Raw genomic sequence first — 20775 nt, forward strand, 5'->3', positions numbered from 1 at the left:
CTCTAGCCAGGCTAGTGGTTTATATGTATTGTAATACATTGATTATTTGCAGATGTCTGAAATGGAGACCAGTCCTGCTGCTGGCAAAAGACCTTCTAAGGAAGCACTTCATGTACCGAGTGTGAGACTCCTCTACCTGACGGCTATGGATACCGTAGGAGGATCATTTTTTCCAGATAAGATTCATCCTTTCTTTCATAAAAATATTTATGAATGCCTAAAAATATTTATAATGCCTAAGTACGCTGTCCTTCATGCAGACCTAAACCTATGAGGAGCCTGATGTTCAGGATGTAGTTGTATGGGTCAAGGACTATGTGCAAAAGACTTTAGCGGCTAATGAGAATCGCCGCCCGTGTCCTAAGTTAAAGACCAAATGGAGTATTTCTCTCTCTACTCCCAGCCTTTGAGTATATTACTTTATGGCTGTAGGATTATGGTCATTTTCAGTTTTACTGTGATTGATGAAGTTAACTCATCATCTTCTTCTGAAACCTCTTCTACTTCTGAATATGAGAAAGAATTATTCAGGGGGTATTTCACAGCTGATAGAATTCACAAGCTCTGCTAAGCTGTGCAAGCTGAAATACACCCTGAGGAAATAGAAGAGGATAGGATTGGTCCTCCTCAAAAAAGCCTAGGGCTTTTTCTGTGGGTAAGACTTCAGTGTCTATGTTACAGGCGGAATGGAAGGAACCGGAAAAGGCTCCGGGTTTGAGCAAGAGGTTTAAGACCTTATATGTTCTCAAGGAAGAACAATGTAAGGACTGGATTGAGCCTCCAAAGGTGGACCCGGCCATAGCCAAACTGTCAAAATGTACTGTGCTGCCTGCGGAGGACGGATCCAATCTTAAGGATCCGATGGATAGAAGGGTGGAGGTAGCCCTCAAGAGATCATATGCGGCAGCCCAAGGGGCAGTCTCCATTTCTTCTTTTGAGGTTTCTAGAAGCCTAAGAAGATGGCTGACCAAGGTCCAGGAAAATCGGAAGGTAGAGCTGGCAGGGACAAGGTCCTTCGCTCCTTAAAAAAGGTCATTATGGACATTGACTTCCTCTGCGATGATGCATCTCAGGGAACCAGGTTAGCGTAAAAAAACTAGTACGCTCTCTGGAGGAATTGTCTGACAAGGAGGGGAAGTCCCTACCATTGTCCTATAAGAGCGGTGATTCCTTTCGCAGAGCAAAATCTCCTCAGCGAGGCAAAGGGAGATACCAGTACAGAGGTCGAGGAAGAAACTATTCCAGAAGAGGTTCCGGGAAGCAGCAGAATAAGGACACCAACAAGAAACCAGACTTCTGACGCAGAAGCTGTCCAGTGGGAACACGTCTGAGTTTGTTTCTCCCTGCCTGGGAAGAACTAAGAAAAGATCACTGGGTGTTAAATATTATTCAAAATGGTTATGTCCTTCATTTATCATCTCTTCCTCCTCCAAGATTTCTTCTGTCAAGAAATCTTAAGCCAGAAAGACACTTAGTCCTAGAGACAGAAATTCTTCGCCTCCTTTCCATTGAGGCTCTAGAGGATGTTCCTCTATCCGAGATCGGTCAGGGAGTTTACTCCCCAGTGTTACTAGTGCTGAAGCCATCCGGAAATTGGAGGCTTATTATAGATTTGCGATATCTCAACAGATGCATCGTAAAGAAGACGTTCCACATGGAGAACATAAGATCGGTAAAATCTATCCTCCAGGAGGGAGATTTTATGGTCACCATAGATCTACCGGATGCATATCTTCATGTACCGATTCTGAAGGCTCACAGGAGAGCCTTCGCCATCCAAATCCAGGGGAAGGTAAGACACTTACAATTCAAAGTCCTTCCATTCGGAATACCTCCGCACCCTTTGTTTTCACAAAGGTAGTGTCACCATGATGGTTCGCTTCCGTTTACAGGGGATAAAGTTATCCCTTACCTGGATGATTGGTTGATTATGACTCAGACTCAGGATCTTCTGAGAGTTCAGTTGAACTATGTCCAGGACATACTTCAACAATTAGGTTGGCTTATCAACATAGAGAAATCAGACTTAATTCCTAATTCCTCCTTGTCAGGTATCCATAAGAACATAAATGCGCTTTTTAGGGCTCCTTGCCTCAGCTGCGGACGCGGTGCCATGGGCGTTATGGCACATGAGATTTCTTCAGAGAGAAGCACTAACAGTATGGAACCGAGGACTGAAGGACTTGGATGCGATGCATGTTCTATCGACTCAAACAAGACATTCTCTAATGTGGTGGAGACAAGTCAAACATGGAGTTTATTTTCAGAACCACACTGGATAACCATCACGACGGATGCTTCAGGAACAGGTTGGGGAGCTCATCTGACAGTCATCACGACTGCAGGATCTTGGAGTCAACAGGAATCCGCTCTGCCCTCCAACGTGAGGGAGCTTAGAGCGATTTACCTAGCTCTTCTTCATTTTTCTCCTCCTATTTTACAGAGAGCAGTCAGAATCCGGATGAACGACATGACCTGTGTGGCGTACCTAAACAGGGAGGTACCAGATCCCCTTCTCTCCTCAGGGAAGTAGAGAAGATTTTTCTGTTGGGCAGAAACCAGAATAACCAGACTCTCTGCGATTCATATCAGGGGTGTCGACAATATATTGGCGGATTGACTGAGTCGAGGCCTGACATTACCGGGGGAATGGTCTCTCTCAAGGAGAGTGTTCATTCAGTTAACCCAGAGGTGGGGGCTTCCTCAGAGAGACCTCATGGCATCAGCAAGCAATGCCAAACTGAGGAATTTCTGTTCCCTTACAGGGCAGACAATCCCACGGTAGTGGACTCAATGACAATACCATGGACATACCAGCTGGCGTATATCTTTCCTCCCATAGCCATGATTCCCAGAGTTTGATGAAGATCAGTTGTCAGTGATAATAATAACTTCCTTCTGGCCGAAGAGGGCATGGTTCACCCTGCCCATGAATATGAGCAGAGGGGAATTTTGGAGATTACCTCTGCATCCGGATCTAATATTCCAGGGTCAACATCTGTGCAGGAATCTTTCCAGCCTCAGCTTGACAGCTCGGAGACTGAGAGGACCGTATTGGACTCTAGTTTTTCTGAGAAGGTATAGTATACCCTTTCTCACGCTCGTAGTAGCACTACAAATAAATCTTATGCACGGATTTGGAAGATTTTCAAGATTGGTGTGTAAGCAGGAGTATTGATGGACTTAAACCTTCTACTCCACAGTCATTGGAGTTTTTACAGGAAGGCTTCTATAAAGGATTAAAACCTAGTTCCATCAAGGTGCAGATAGCAGCCCTCTCTGCACACCTAAACTCACGTTTTTTTTCAGATCTTGGAGGTAAAGAATTTTGTTAAGGCTAGACTAGGCCTAACCTGGTAAAGCAGGTAGACCCATGGGACTTATCCTTTGTGTTGAGACGCCTGTGTCTTCCTCCCTTTAAGCCTTGGGAGGAAGTAGACTTCAAGTTAACATTGAAAGTTTCTCTTTTACTAGCCATTACCTCTGCTAAGAGAGTTGGAGAACTTCAAGCCCTTGGCTCCGCACCTCCATACGTGACTTTTTCCCAAGACAAAGTTATCCTTAGGTTCCTTCCAGGATTCCTGCCTATGGTGGCTTCATTTGCCAACATCAACCAGCCAATAGTATTGCCTGTATTTTCTCCTACTGGATCATCTAAAGAAGACTTGGATCTTTCTTTATTGGACGTATCCAGAGCTATCAAGATCTATCTACATAGAGTAGGTGATTTTCGTAAAGACGAGAATTTCTTTATCCCTTTGGCAGGAAAGAACAAGGGGAGAAAGGCTTCAAAACCTTTAATATCCAGATGGATCTGTGACTCCATTGCCTTATGTTACTCTTCTGCTGATCTGGATCCACCAGAATTTACCAGGGCTCACTCTACTAGAGCTGTGGCCTCCACTTGGGCAGAGCGTGCCGCTGTGCCACTTGAGGACATATGCCAGGCAGCTACCTGGTCGTCTTTGACAACCTTTGTGAGATATTTCAGGCTGGATACTTCTTTCTTGTCAAGAACAACCTTTGCAAGATCTGTTCTTAATGCGGACGTAATAAATAACCCGCCCATTGGGGATAATGCTTGCTAATTCCCCATATGTTGTGATGCCAATGGGACGTAAGGGAAGCTAAAATTATTATGTTAATTTGTTTTCCCTAAGACCCATTGGCATCACAAGACTCCCTCCCTATGTTTTATGTTTCTTTATAATTAGACTGAGGTCTAGGGGGAGGTGGAGCCTATTTATACCTCATGGAGGAGGGGATTAAAATTTAATTGTTATTTTTTCATGAAATATTCCTTCGTCCCAGGGGCTCGCAGGGGCGAATTTACCCCATATGTTGTGATGCCAATGGGTCTTAGGGAAAACAAATTAACATAATAATTTTAGCTTATATATACTAGCCAGACCACTGCTTTTAGAGCAGCGTGGTTTTCGGTAACCTAAACAATGGGCTGTCAACAATGAACAATGAATGGAAAAGAACAGCATTTAAGGAGAAAGAGATAAGTTTGCTAAATGAATGTATTTTCAAAAATATTTGACTTGAAAAGTCCTACAAGTTTTACTATATTTGTTGAGTTGGAAATACCCCTCCAAGTGAAGGTGACCAAAATTCTCTAAATGCACTGAAACATGGTTTCAGAAGGAAAGTTTTGTCCTAAATATGGCATGGACCTTGATGATCAATACAGTCATGTATATGAGATAAGAAGTGATACTGCGTAACATTGTTTAAGCTAGAGTTTATGTCTCCTGAGGTGTTCTTACCCAATCAGATAGCTCCCTTAAGGGTATTTATGCACATTGGTAGGTTTTCTGGTCTAATCAGAGAGAGAAAGAGCCAAAACAGTGTGTTCTTGCATAGCTTTTTTTGCCAGGGCCTGGCCTGGAGGCCAGGACCCACTTGTGAGGTCGATCTATCCAGAGACTATATTCCTGATTCAAGTATCCTCAATCCTAGCCATGTCCAGCTAGAGAAACCTCTGGTGAGGCTACTATAAATGGGTAAGCAAACCTAATCTATGCTGAAGGATTATCTTCTTTTCATCCTCCTGATAACTAAGACAGGAGTCAAGATAACAGTTAGGTAAAAGCAGTTAAAGCCCAGAACTCTGCCGCAACATGCTATGTTTCCTTAGGGGTCTCCCGAGCGCTATCTTTACCCACAAGGTAGGACCTACAGTATGTTCCTGGATTTGTGTCACTTGGTGCCCACGGACAGCAAAAAGGTGGATCGTCATAGACCCGGACACAGGTACTAATTCATTGCCACTCACACAAGGTGGTTAGAGTCCTTCCAGCTAAGAGCCCACAGGTCTCCCTCCCAAATAGCCCTCTGCCTGTCAAGTCAAGCTTTTTTTAAACCGGAGACTTTTCTCTAAACGTCTTAAACGTATAGCTAAGCAGTGACCTATCTCAAATTTCAAGTCTCCGATACAGTATACCTGCGTAAGGCAGCTATTTTATGTATTCTATTCCCAGTAGCCAGCTCACTTCAAGAGTGCTTTTTTTTTTTAATTCTCACCCAGGCTGATTATGTTCCCATGGTGTGGGATTGTTCCTGCACAGAGAAGGAGCGCAGCCCCTGTGCTGCCACCAAACAAGCTGTGTACACTGAGCATTACCGCTCCGTGCACATGAGTAGTCCCATAGCTGACAGCAGGGAGGGAGTCCTCCTTCTCCCCGCTGCCTTAATACAGGTCCTGCTTCTGAGTGTACATTGTTTGAGTGTAGGGTTTTTGGATAGCAGCCAGCAGGGATGGAGAGGCTTCTCTTCCTGCTGCTATACACTCTGCCTCTAGGGGCAGCGCACAATGGGTCGGTGACGTCACTGCCTGGCCGGGTTGGTAACATCACCAGTAAGTAAGAAAACCTAGAATGGAGCCCTGATTTTTAATAGAAAGGAAAATGCAAATATATCAAAGTCAGGAAGATAAGTTCAATAGTAAAAAAAAATAAATAAATAAAATAAACAAAAAGTCAAAAAATTCCTTTAAATCATATCTTTACTTAAAATCTTAAAATACTAAAATAAAATGACTGTGTCTATGCTGATATCATGTTTTTTGTCACCCTGGCGGCTGGACCAAACCAATAGCTGCAGTTCACCAGCTGCTGAAAAGCCACAGGATGCGTATGGTTAATCCAAAGAGAATTAAAGTTTCCAGTCCCCTAGACAAGAAATCAATCCAAGCATCTGCCTTCACCCCACACATATTTCACTGCATTGATCTTTAACTAAAATAACCTGGTGGCTTGGTAAGGGAAGAATTCCACTGGGATTTCAGTATTTCACCGCCATACCAGCTCTGAAGCTGTATAAAATAAGCCGACATCAACTCCAATTTGGTTGCACGAAGAAAGTTTTTGCCTTCATTACGTATGATAATTGTCGTCATATTTTTAGTGAAAAGCGTTGAACAAATTTAGAGAGTAAAATCCTATCTATTAATTCTAGTTACAGATTGCAATTCATTAACAGTAATAACTCCATTAACTTCATTTCATTAGATCTCATAACCATAATAATTAGATATATATGTAATGCAAGAAAGGCTTAAATCTTCAGAGGAGAACAATAAATTTGCTATAATAGTTCTTGGCTAATAGTGTTATAGAAAATGGGACCGGAGCCAACACATAGCCTAGGATGCACCTATACTCCACTCACCGTAATGGAATGGCTCCTACGAATCTTCCATTGTAATGGACAATGGGTGTGGACCCACCGAGCTACCAAACAGGTCTGTCTTTAGGCCTTATTTAAGGGTGTTGTCTAAGTTGACCTTAGGTTTTTAACCTTTAACTCTCTCCTAGGGGGTTCTGACAGTGGATGTCTCTTTATCCACTGCGCCAGCCATGCCGGTGGATGAAGAGACATCAACGTGGCTGGCCCAGTGAATGAATAGGCATTGGCGTGGCTGGCCTAGTGGATGAAGAGACATTAGTGTGGCGGGTCTGGTGGATGAAGAGACATCTGTGTGGCTGGCCCAGTGGATGAAGAGACATCTGTGTGGCTGGCCCAGTGGATGAAAAGACATCTGCGTGGCTTGCACAGTGGATGAAGAGACATCAACGTGGCTGGCCCAGTGAAAGAAGAGACACTGGCGTGGCTGGCCCAGTGGAAGAAGAGACACTAGCGTGGCTGGCCCAGTGGAAGAAGAGACACTAGCGTGGCTGGCCCAGTGGATGAAGAGACATCTGGCCCAGTGGATGAAGAGACATTGACCTGGCTGGCCCAGTGGATGAAGAGACACCAGCATGGCTGGCCCAGTGAATGAAGAGACACTGGTGTGGCTGGCCCAGTGAATGAAGAGACAGTGGTGTGGCTGGCCCAGTGGATGAAGAGACACTGGCGTGGCTGGCCCAGTGGATGACACTGGTGCAAGTCACAGAGGGATCGAACAAACACATGTCTGGGTAATGGCTAGAGTTGTGGATAGGTAGCATAGTAGCATGGTCAGGACAGGCAACACATTAGTCTGTAGTCTCATACTCAGGAGAAGAAAACATGGTGATCATAGGGAACAAGGGATCAGACAGAAGTCAGGAAGCAGGTAGAAGTTGTACACTGTAACAGAACTGCATGCAAATAACAACAAATGATTGCAGGCATTTAGTTGTTTAAGTGCAGTTGAGCAAAATCAATACTCATCTGTCCGCACTCCCCCAGTGTCCTCCTTTTTCAGCCCCTGATGTCCCCTGCAGCCGCCTCCAGCCTACTTAGCCAACCACTAACTGAGACAGGACAGCTCCCCGGCCAGTGATTGGTTGTCATTCCTGAGACGAGAGCGACAGCCTGTTCAGCCAATCATTGGTCATAGCGATGTCCCGTCTCATTGGTGATTGGCTAAGCAGGCTGGAGACATCTGTGGGGGACACAGGAGACTGAAGAAGCAGGACACTGGGGGAATGCGGACAGATAAGTATTGATGAATGCTCTTGCTCAAGTGGGCTGTCACTGTTGTCACAGGAGTGACAGCCTGCTCAGCCAATCACTGGCCTCAGCGCTGTCCTTTCTCAGTCAGTGATTGGCTGAGCGAGCTGGTGGTGGCTGGAGACAACAGAGAGCCATAGCAGGACACCGGTAGAGCATGGACAGGTGAGCATATTGTTTTTTTTTTGTTTGTTTGTTTTTTATGCCTATTAAATTTTGCAGCTGCCATCTTTACAAACTGGTTACAACCTTTACAAAAAGAAAAGTTGGTAATGAATCTCTAATTAAAGGTAGCAGCAGACCACTGCCATTACAATGCCTGTACTGCTCATTCTGCATAAGTAACTAGTATAATGTGAGATAGCATGAAATCGCTAAATGACTGGATCATTATCGGCTCAGGTTTACCATGAATTGCCTAGCTTTGGTGCAACAATCTGGGCTGGGATTGTTTGGACTGACTTCAATAGACACACAGCACTTAAAGGGGTTATCCAGCATTAGAAAAACATGGCCAATTTCTTCCAGAGATAGCAATACTCTTGTCTCCAGTTCAGGTTTGGTTACAATTAAGTTCCATTCACTTCAATGGAACAAAACCTTCACCCAAACTGGAGACTAGTTTCACTCCTGAATGGAGGGTCTTCAGGTGTAAGGCAAATGGCGACGTCCCTGGCATCGTTTGGTCTTATAAAATAAGCTATGTAGCAATCAACAAGAAAAAGCGGGGATGTATAATGTCCTATCAGGACGTCTGTACTATAATCATCAAGTAAGAAACACACCTATCCATATGAATGACGTGATGAAAGACCCCTCACCTACATAACACCTGTGATGACATCATCACTTGGACCCACCCCCACATCAGAACCGCAAATAGATGTCTACCATCCGATCCAACCAATGACATAAGCACAGACTTACGGCCAATAATACCGGGTGAGCAGACGTCATCATCTCGTTCCTTTGTCTCAGGGGAAATACCTCATCACATCTATCCTCATCCGCGCAAGCGCGCAAACGTAGAAATTGTCCAGCTTCACACAATACTACCACGCATGTGCGCAAGACTTAGAAAAAAGTATCACAGAATTACGCGCTAGTGCACCTGCGCAAGTATCAAAGTTACTTGCCGAATGCCACATCGCACATGCGCACAGACTTAGAAACTAAACCTAATCAAATGGTGCCATATCGCATGCGTTACAAACAATAATAAAAGCGGTATGCAACTCCGCACATGTGCATGAACTTAGAAGCCAGTATGAAATAGATACGTAAACATAACTATATCAATTCACAGCAAGATATGGACAAAAACCAAGGTAAGTATACAAAGGATGGTCCAATACCTAATGTTAAAAAGGATGTCCTTATATATATATCGCTATAGCAAAACAGATAAAAAGTGAGTATACATAAACTACAGATAAATGGATAACGGTGAGTATACATAACCTAACAATGAAATCAAACCCAATGATGAAAATGATACCAAAAAATAAATATAATGACCCTCTAGAATCTTCTAATTAGCTAACAAAGCATATAAATAATCCAGTATTTCAAAAAAGCCAGAGAGAGGAAAAAACTCACAAGTCTTCTAATATATAACTAATACAAAATGAATTTATTTATGTGCTGGAGAAATAATATGAGTCTACAAAAAAGCGGCATAAGAAAAGCCCTCGATAGGTCCATTAGGACTAAGACTACGCAACCGAAAGATCCATCTAGCTTCCTCACAAAGTAGTTGCTTGTCCAAATCACCTTTGCGGTTACAGCCACACTTTATGGCATATATCACTATATATCATGGTATAAATTCTGCCGTCCACTGGGTTCACAAAATCACTAGTCTTAGGCAAGTACTGGCAAAAGACACAATGCCCACAAGGAAACGAGCCAACTATAGATGGATTAATGCCAATACGCTCATTTGAAAGATGACTATGGACGAGTAAGTCCCTTAGATTCTTACCTCGCCGGTAAGTAATATTAGGCCTTTGACCCACCACGTCCTTCAAATCCTCATCCAATGTAAGAATCCTCCAGTGTTTCTGAAGGATTCTTTTTACCTCCACAGCATCTGCATCGTAGGTTCCGATGCATCTGATGACCTTATTATTCTCTTTCCTATCTATAGAGTCCGCTAGCAGGATCGTCCGATCACTTGAGCAGGCTCTATGATAGGCTTTCTTAAGAGACTTTTTTGGGTATCCACGAGTAGTAAAGCGAGTATATAAGTTCTTACATTCTCGCTGAAAATCCTGTTCATTGGAGCAATTTGTTTAGCACGGAGATATTGCCCCGTCGGTATCCCATTTTTAACTTTGATACTTTAACTTTGATACTTGCGCAGGCGCACTAGTGCATAATTCTGTGATACTTTTTTCTAAGTCTCGCGCACATACGCGGTAGTGTTGTGTGAAGCTGGACAATTTCTAAGTTTGCGCGCTTGCGCGGATGAGGATAGATGTGATGAGGTATTTCCCCTGAGACAAAGGAACGAGATGATGACGTCTGCTCACCCGGTATTATTGGCCATAAGTCTGTGCTTATGTCATTGGTTGGATCGGATGGTAGACATCTATTTGCGGTTCTGATGTGGGGGTGGGTCCAAGTGATGATGTCATCACAGGTGTTATGTAGGTGAGGGGTCTTTCATCACGACATTCATATGGATAGGTGTGTTTCTTACCTGATGATTATAGTACAGACGTCCTGATAGGACATTATACATCCCCGCTTTTTCTTGTTGATTGCTACATAGCTTATTTTATAAGACCAAACAATGCCAGGGACGTCGCCATTTGCCTTACACCTGAAGACGCTCCGTTCAGGAGTGAAACTAGTTGTGGAGGTGGTGTTCAGTTTTTAATTCTACTACCACAGTCCTATGTAGCTTAGGTAGTCTGCAGCTATCCTGAGTGTTATTTAGTACCACTGCCTAGTGGACTCAAAATAATGTTGTGGTGGTCTGTGGAGTAGCGTTTTTAACATCACAAACTCACAGTCTTTTTTTTACATTATATATTAAAAGTTACGTTTTAATTTTTCATTCGGGTTATCCAGGCTCATTTGGGCTTTTGGCCCTTTGTGTTGCCAAGTTATTTATTTAATAAGCCTGAAATCCCCGATTAGTCAGGCACATTTTTTTGAGTTGTCCAGAATAATCCCTGGATCAATCTCCTATCACATGTAATTTAGTGCCAATAACTTGCAATAACCACAATTCAATTAAAAAAAAAAAAAAAATAGAAATACAACTCTTACAATATGGCACCACATTACATTTTTGTAATGACTAGGTATAGAGAAAACATTGTTCAATTCGATGCATAGAAATCTTTCACTTAACCCTTTCCCGCACGAGGACGTAACTGTACGTCCTCGCGCGGGTGGGGGCGTTCGGAGCGGGGCCGGGCGGCGACCCCTCTCTGAACCGCAGTGGTCCCGGGTGCTGCATGTAATGGCGCTGATCCCGGCTCGGCACTCAGTTGCTTTCGACTGCAGCAGCTGGAAGCAAACGAGTGCCGATCTCATCAATCTATGCTGCATATTTATGCAGCATAGATCTGAATTAGAGATCAGTGTACTTATCCTAGAAGTCCCCCATGGGGGCTTCTAGTATAAGTGTAAAAGTTAAAAATAAAGTGTCATTATTAATAAAAAAGCCCCCCCCCCCTTAATTAAAGTCAGAATCACCCCTCTTTTCCCATTTTATAAATAAAAATAAATAAATAAATAAACATTTTGGTTTGCTATCGCCGCGTGCGTAATCACCCAAAATATTAATTTATCACATTCCTGATCTCGTACGGTAAACGGCGTAAGCGCCAAAAATCCCAAAGTGCAAAATTGCGCATTTTTGGTCGCATCAAATCCAGGAAAATTGTAATAAAAAGCGATCAAAAAGTCGCATAGGCGCAATCAAGATACCGATAGAAAGAACACATCATGGCGCAAAAAATTACACCTCACACAGCCCCATAGACCGAAGGATAAAAGCGCTATAAGCCTGGCAATGGAGCGATTTAAGGAACATATATTTGTTAACAATGGTTTGAATTTTTTACAGGCCATCACATAATATAAAAGTTATACATGTTATATATCGTTGTAATTGTAACGACTTGAGGAACATACATAACATGTCAGTTTTTCCATGGGACACACGGCATAAAAATGAAGCCCCCCCAAAAAAAAATAATTGTGTTTTTTCTTCAATTTCACAGCGCATATAATTTTTTTCTGATTCCGCAGCATATTTTAAGCAAAAATTCAGCCTGTCATTGCAAACTACAATTAGTGACGCAAAAGATAAGGGCTCATGTGGGTCTGTAGGTATAAAAATGCAACTGCTATGGCCTTTTAAGCTCAAAGAGGAAAAAACGAAAACGCAAAAACGAAAATTAGCCTGGTCCTGAAGGGGTTAAAGGGGTTGTCTGGCTATTATTATTATTATTATTATTATTATTATTATTATTATTATTATTATCATGTCATAAATAACCATATATTTGGATTCTAAGAGATCTGGATGACATCAAGACACCTTGTTTCATATAACTTCCCCCAGATGGTGTCTCACTAATATAAGATGGCACAATCTGGTCAGGGATCACTGCCACATGTTCAAACCAAATCGAAGGTTCCAATTGACAAGCTGTTCTCTTGGCTGCTGCTACATATTGATTGTTGACTGTCTGTTCAGATGAAAAACAACTGTATGGCCTGTACGACCTCCTGTGCACAAGCAGGTGAAGTCTGGTGTGTGATATAGTGTATAAAACAGAAACGCGTCGGAAGCTCGTAAGTTCTCTGTGAGGTTTTGTTTCATGGATTCACATCTTTCTTTAAGAGGACCCTTGACCTTTGGACTTTTATATTCTTTTATTGAACCTTTAAAATACAGTCCTATCTGCCGGTATCATGTCATAGTTATATGTCAGATGTCTAATCTATACAAACAAATGCACCTGGATGCAGCCAAATCTCTTTCGACTGATAAACAAAGAAATCCATTAATTCATTCATTTATTCATTAATTTACATATACAGTATAACATACCTTGTTGCAGTACCACATTTGGTATGCTTGCACTGTTAAATGAATACCTAAATGGTGACCTTATTCTACTAGTCATCAAAAATGTCCTGAGCTACAGTACCAGGCATAACCATATACTATATGTGATGAGCTCCAAAAGCCCAGGGGCTGCTCCCCCCGAATTCAAAAGCCCATCTGTGTAAATCCCAGAACTTGCCTGCAATGCCCCTATGTGTCTATTTGCCTCCAGCTGCTTGCCTGCACAAGGACATTGCTGGATTTAAATAGGATGCTCATAGCTAGACTTGTGTCCGTAAAGAACACCCCTTGGGCTTTTGGAGCTAATTTCCATATTAAGAAAAAAAGAGGGCTATCTTAACACTGGGGAGTTCAATGGGTAAGAGCAAGGTATATTAGAAATTAAACTGAGAAGTCCTATACAACTATGCGCATGTCCACATTTAAAACAGCTTTGGCAAGATGACTGCCCACACAATAGTGTACTTAAAAAATAAAATTACAATCAGAACAGAAAAAGATTAGGAAAAGAAAAAAAACTCTAAATAGTAAAAACAAATGTACATTCTACGCTCCTATTAAAGAGGGTCTCCACCAGAGCACCAACACGAGTGACCGACACACCACATGGTAATACTATGTATAAGATCCTCTTCTTCAGTTTCTTCAGTCCCTGCTGTCAGATTACAGAGTATTCACATCGGCCCCACCTGTGTCATTCTCGCTATGGAGTTTGCAAAGAAGAACACTCAGACTAATTGTACCCAACAATAATTACTGTACTTGTAGAATTGGTGAAATGTGCGGAGAATATATTTAATGAATGTTTTCTTGGAAATCCCAGCTTTTATTCAATCATTTCCACTTCACATCTGCTGTTGTTTTGTGCTATTTTGACTTTGTATGTGGTACACGATTCTTCAGCACTACTAGCATATGGCTCAGTGTGACTAACTGGTTTCACCTATTATAAAAAAAATTGCTGGAATAAAGGAACCCAGAGCTTGCAGGGGGTCATGGGCAGAAAGGCTACACTAGGATGGGCCACAAATTATTGTAAAAAAAAAAAAAAAGCAGAGCAGGAAAGGTTTTCTATGGGAATTTGCAACTGATCTGAACAGTTCCTGACATGGACAGAGGTGGCAGAAGAGAACACTGGGGCACACCGAAAAAAAAGTTTACACAACTTCCTTCAGGACATGCAGCAGCTGATAAATAGGGGAAGACTTGAGATTTTTAAACAAATGTAATTTACAAATCTGACACCAGTTGGTTTTGAAACTTTTTTTCTGGAGTACCTCTTTAAAGGGAATCCTTTAGCACCCATTCCCCCCCCTAAGGTGCTCTTTGGAAATTTGTCCATGGAGTGGGTTCGATTCCCCTGATGGAAATTAAATATATTTATTTTTTTCTTCTCATCATTCTAAAAAAATAAATTAAATAAATCTAATTTGGCCCGGATAAGGAATTCTTTACATTTTTTAAAATTATATAATATTAAAAGATAAATAAATTAATAAATTAATTAATGACTTTATTTAATTTCAGGAGAATTGAACCTAGGAAAAAAAAAGACTGTTGTTAGTCCCTTGACAAATGATTTACCCTTAATCCACAGCTGCAAAATAGTCAGGCTTGGAGATTCAACTATATCTGCAGATCAGTCCTCTATTGGACTGTCTGAAAGCTGAGTTAGCAGGAGGCCGGGCAGCACTGATTATTCATGAATAAGAGGAGAGGAGTGGTGAGGTGTTCCAGAGTGCAGCACAAATACTGAGACACAACTCCTCTTTGACTCTTCATTACAAGTAGGAGACCCGAGATTGTGCATAATCCACTCCACGGACACATTACCAAAAGGCACCATGCTGACTAGGGGCCTGCCAGCTACAGCACAATGTCAACATCTCATGTAGGGCCCACAGATTCCCTTTAAGCCATGCATAGCACTGTCACCAACTATAGTAGTACAGGGGGATTTTTTATGCTGAATTCTTTCTAGAAAATTAGGGAGAACTTTACAGGGAACCCCATATAGATCTATGAAGTTCACAACATGTGGCTATGTTCACACTACGTATATTTCCGTAAAACTACATCCGTTGTTGCCGATTGCAACAACAGCTATGACTATTACGAAAATAAATGTAACATTGCCGCCTATGGAATCCCGGCTGGAGTGTATACACTTAGGGGGACATTTATGAAGTCCGGCGTTTTTTACGCCGGACTTATAAATGTCCCCGCATCTCCGGCGCTACGTAGATTTACGTAGAGGCGGACCGCCTCTACATAAATCCCGTGCGCGTCAGTGCGCACAGCCGAAAACCTACGCCACCTGAATTGCGCTGAAAAAAATTATAAATCGCGCGGACTCTGAGTCCACGCCCCCCGTAACGCCCCCTACACACCCCCTCCCCGCCTCCCCAGCGTGAAGTGCCGATATTTTCTTCGCAAATCGGCCATTTGCGAATAAAAAAATTTGCAAATCGGCACTTTCCGCCAAAAATCATCCGTACGCCGGATAATACATGTTGCCCATAGTATACACTCTGGCCGGGATCCCTAGCGGTGCCGCAAGAAACTGATAAGTCAGTTTTCTGCGGCAACTATTCATTGAATAGCGGATGCACAAAACACTGTCAGTGCACACTGTGGAGCAAGCGGCTCCGGCCGAACACTCCATAGTGTGCAGTGGGGAGTAACGATGCAGGCACGCATGGATGTGCCCGCTTCAGAACTCTACGGCACAGTACCGGCCAGGATGATCTTTTCTGAGACCGGCCTTCCGTGACCTGCCCGGGTCACAGAACGGCCAGTCTCTTACAAGGTCTGAACATGGCCTGATGCACAAAGAAGGTCCATATTCTGTAGCTCATACTTGCCTGCCTGAAGTCCGCTTAGCTTTGGAACATAATAAACCAAAGGCAGCTCCCATCCCATCATATGTTGGTCGGAAAATTCTATTAGCCGGGTATTTACAGCATCAATTCCATCCGTGCGCCATGAATTGAGACGTATTTCAATGCAGAGCCGAATAAAAATTCCCATCTAGTGAGTAAAAATGTTCTGGGCCACATCAAGTCGTTTAACATATATGTAAATGAGTTTGGTTGCCGTAAAAGAATTGAAAGCGACTATGTATAATTTAGAAAACAGATATTGTTGCCATGCATGAACGCGTCCGGAATAGTAATCACCTTGACTTGATATTATGTATTTTTTGAAACAAGATATAAACATAATATGTGATAAATATTAATGCCGCATGCCTGGGTGAGCAGCAAAGAGCAAGGGGCTGTCAGTGGCCTCCTACAGAACATTAAGGATCCACAACTAAAGAAGAAGAAGAAGAAGAAGAAGCAGAGCATTGCCAAGGTTGATTCTGACAGCAAAGTGCTCTGAATTTCCGCACTGCCTTAAGGCAGCCATAGAAAGAAAGAACCATTGTGTGAAGCCTGGTATCTGCATTTGTCTGTCTTCTCAGAGGGCTTGTGTTGGCAAATCTTCCAAAATATAGAAAAAAAAATGGCCTAAAGGAATTAATCATAAAATGTGGTAATAAGCTTGGAGGGGTATGTGAAGTTTGTCATTGGGTGATAGAAAGGAGAAGTCAGTACTCTGGTAGTATAGTCTGGATTAGGGATGGTCCGAACCTGGTTCGGGTCGGGCTCATACAAACCTGAACCCTCGGAAATGATTCCCGCTGTCTGCCCGCTCCGTGGAGAGGGTGGATACAGCGGGAGGACCGCCTGGAAAACTGGGATACAGCCATAACCATAGGCTGTATCCCAGTTTTCCAGGCGGTCCTCCCGCTGTATCCACCCGCTGCACGGAGTGGGCAGACAGTGCAAATCTGATGCCGAAGCGTTTGGGTTCATACAAACCCGAACCTCGGCAGATTCGGACCATCCCTAGTCTGGAGTCATACCTTTAACAGCAGTCTGGTTGTGTAGTTTGTACTAGAGATGAGCGAACCTTGAGCACCCTCGGGTTTGTCTGAACCTGAACTCTCTGCATTTGATTACCGGTGGTTGAAGAAGTTGGATGCAGTCTGCAAAAACATGGATACAGTCTATGGCCATGTTCACACAACGTACGCAAAGTATTAATCACGGCCGTTGTTGCCAATTTGCCGGTCTTATATTAGGCCCCACCCCCTTTTCCCATGCAGGATAAGAGGCGCACGGGCGCCCGAATCTGCGCCCGGCGTATGAAATCTACCTGCTTCCAGCGGGTGTAGATTTTGATCATGATTTATGCCTTCTAGCAGGCGTAAATCATGATAAATGAGGCGCGGGCGGAGGTCAGGCCTTATCACCCCCCCCCAAGCTTCGCCAGCCCACCCATCTGGCGTACCTTTCATAAATGTCACCCATAGTATAAGTTCCGTCCAGGATCGCTATTTATTGAATAGCGGTCTTAGAGAACCTGTCATTGCACACAATGGAGTGTGCGGCTCCATTGTGTGCAACATTGAATTGTGCACCCGCATCCCAATTCATCAGAAGTGAAGATCATCCGGCCGGTACTGCAGCATGCGGCCGGGTCACAGAGTCTTACGCCATGTGAACATGGCCTATGGCTGTATCCATGTTTTCCAGGCAGTCTTCAGGCTTCATCCAATTTATTTAGCCACCAGTAATCACTTGTAGAGAGCTTTGGTTCAGACAAACTTGAGGTTCGCTCTTCTCTAGTTTATACCTCTCCTGACACATCAGTCTGACCTGCCCCTATTACAACAGTCTGCCTGTTTAGTCTTAAAGGGGTACTCCGGAGACTTAGAATTTAGTTCAAATACATTGCTTTAATAAAGTTACGTTACTATGTATGTAAAATGTATATTTTTTATGTACATACTTCTGTTGACTGGCAGCAGTAAGAGGACATGGCCCCTCTGCTGCCAGAAACGTTTGTGTCTGGAACAGCAGGGTTATCTAAGCTTTGTAGTTTCTGTTCTCCTGCTCTGTTCTAGTGCTTTACAGAGTAGGGTCTTATTGCCCTAGTGTATACCAGTGTATACTTTAGCTGTGTAATCTAGACCTCCTTCCATATCAACAATCTGGCTGGCTGGACCTCCCTTCCCCCAATAAAACCAATCTATTTAAGTAGTCTGGACCTCTACTTCCCCACAACGCCACTAATTAAGTATTAAAAAATCATTAATTTATTAGTTTATTAAAGCAATGCATCAGCAATAAATAATCTCTGGAATACCCACTAAGAACCCACAAAACAGCAGCCTAGTAGTATTACTAGACTAACCACCTTCCCCCCACCACCTTAAACCCCAGTTTGGTCCCCTTATAACTGTCTGACTTTGTGGTCTGGATCGTCCCCTATTGCAGCAGTCTTGTTGTGTAGTCTGGACCTCCCCCCTATCAGCATGTCTTTCTGTGTAGTCAGGAGCTCCCCCTATAATAGTAGTCTGGCTGTGTAGTCTGGACCTCCCCCCTATCAGCATGTCTTTCTGTGTAGTCAGGAGCTCCCCCTATAATAGTAGTCTGGCTGTGTAGTCTGGACCTCCCCCACATCAGCAGTCTTTCTGTGTAGTCAGGAGCTCCCCCTATGACAGTTGTCTGGCTGTGTAGTCTGGACCTCCCCTCTATAACAACAATCTGAATTAGTAGTCTGGAAGCCCCTATAACAGCTAAAGGCTACATGTAGCTTATACTATTATTATATGTCTTGGACCTAATAATACTGGAAGATTTAAGTTTGTAGACTATAAAAGATATCTGTGCCCCAGAGACAGCTCTGACCTAGTGGATGACATAGAGTATTACACATCATACATGATACATCATGGAGAGGCCCAGTATGTAGAAGAACACACAGCAACTACGCTAAACCTGCCGCCCTGAGATGGGACAGTCATTATTCTCAGGCCACTCTCATCACTAAACCATGCGTGACGAGGGAACAAAGTGAAATTTCAATGACATTTTCAGAATATTGCTTAGAGATATGAATGTCAATGTCAAGCAGCTGGAATAAAGCTTACCTCCTATCACTGGGGAATATTTGCTCTGAAAATCACCTTTTTTTTTTGCAGCAGTGTTTATAAAGGCTTTAAGGGGGTTGTTCACCATTTTTTTTTGTCTTTCAAATCAACTGGTGCCAGAAAGTGGCAGAGATTTGTAATTTTCTTCTTTAAAAAAAAAAAATCTCCAGTCTTCCAGTACTTATCAGTTGCTGTATGTCCTGCAGGAGGTGGTGTATTCTTTCCAGTCTGACACAGTGCTCTCTGCTGCCACCTCTGTCCATGTCAGGAACTGTCCAGAGCAGTAGCAAATCCCCATAGAAAACTTCTCCTGTTCTCCAGACTGGAAAGAATCATCCACTTCCTGCAGGACATACAGCAGCTAATAAGTATTGGAAGACCTGAGTTTTTTTTTAATAGAAGTAAATTACAAATCTCTGTCAGTTGTTTTGAATTTTTTTTTTTGTCTTTGTGAAATACCCCTTTAATCCCCGATCAACACACAGCACATGGGGCATGTGACAGATATACAGTATCACTTACCTGTATTATGTGCAGAGTTTTCAGGTCATGCTGCAGGATTAAAGTATTGATTGCACCTTTGCAGCCTTTCTATGCTAGTGACTTTCTTGTGCCACAATACACTGTTACACAGAGACAGAGCTGGAAATATATATTTTTAATTTAAGGGGGGTTTCAGAATTTAAGAAAAAGACCACTTTCTTGCAAAGGTAGCACCACCTTGTGTCTGGTATTGCAGTTTTAGTTCACTTTAGGTCATGTTTACAATGGCAGCCATTTTATTCTTCTGGACGGCTGGCTTTTGATGACACCTGATAGTAAATATGCTCTTTTTTTATGTTTTACTTTTTTTTTTTTTTTTTTTTACTTAAAGGGAATGTGTCGCAAAGTTAAAAAAATTTTTGAAAGTGTTAAAACTGAATTTGTTATTTTTTTTTGTTAATTTATATGTGGTTTTCATTTTTTTTACATCTAAGGAAATATGAAAAATTAACAATCTAATTTTCCATATTTCCCAGTGATGACCACCAGGGGGAGCTCCACCAGGAAACTGCTGGTAAAAGCAGCCTGAAAGCCGGCTGCTGAAAAAAAGAGGCAGTCTCTGCTCAACTGCTGTGACATCATCACCTCCCTCCTCTTTTCACAGGGGAAACAAAGAGGGGAAAGGTGCTATTATGTGTACTGCTGGGCAGCGCCATTTTGTTGTTGTCTGCACAGCAGTACACATATACAAGTGTGTCCCTAGCCTTTCATAATAAACCTCAACTGCTGCAGAACCTCCTAATACACCTTAACCTGCTGCAGAACCTCAGACAGCTTGCCTGCTCACACTCATCTCCCAAACTTCTCACCGCCCATCCCCCGCATGCACATAGTATTGTTGTTACACTTATACAGACAGCTCATGTCATACATTTCCACATGTAGAGGGTATGTAATACAGGAGAGTACAGGCTATTGCTCTCTGGTGTCAGCAGTGTCACACGTTACATGGGTAGAGGAGGTGTGTATGTGTGTGTGTGTATATATATATATATATATATATATATATATATATATATATATACTTTCCTGTATGTGTGTGTGTGTGTGTATATATATATATATATATATATATATATATATATATATATATATATATGTATATATATATATATATATATATATATATATATATATATATATATATATACAGACACCTCTGTGTAGCGTGTGACACTGCTGACACCAGAGAGCAATAGCCTGTACTTTCCTG

Source organism: Dendropsophus ebraccatus, chromosome 9, assembly GCF_027789765.1.
Source record: "Dendropsophus ebraccatus isolate aDenEbr1 chromosome 9, aDenEbr1.pat, whole genome shotgun sequence".
In the NCBI taxonomy this organism is placed as follows: domain Eukaryota; kingdom Metazoa; phylum Chordata; class Amphibia; order Anura; family Hylidae; genus Dendropsophus; species Dendropsophus ebraccatus.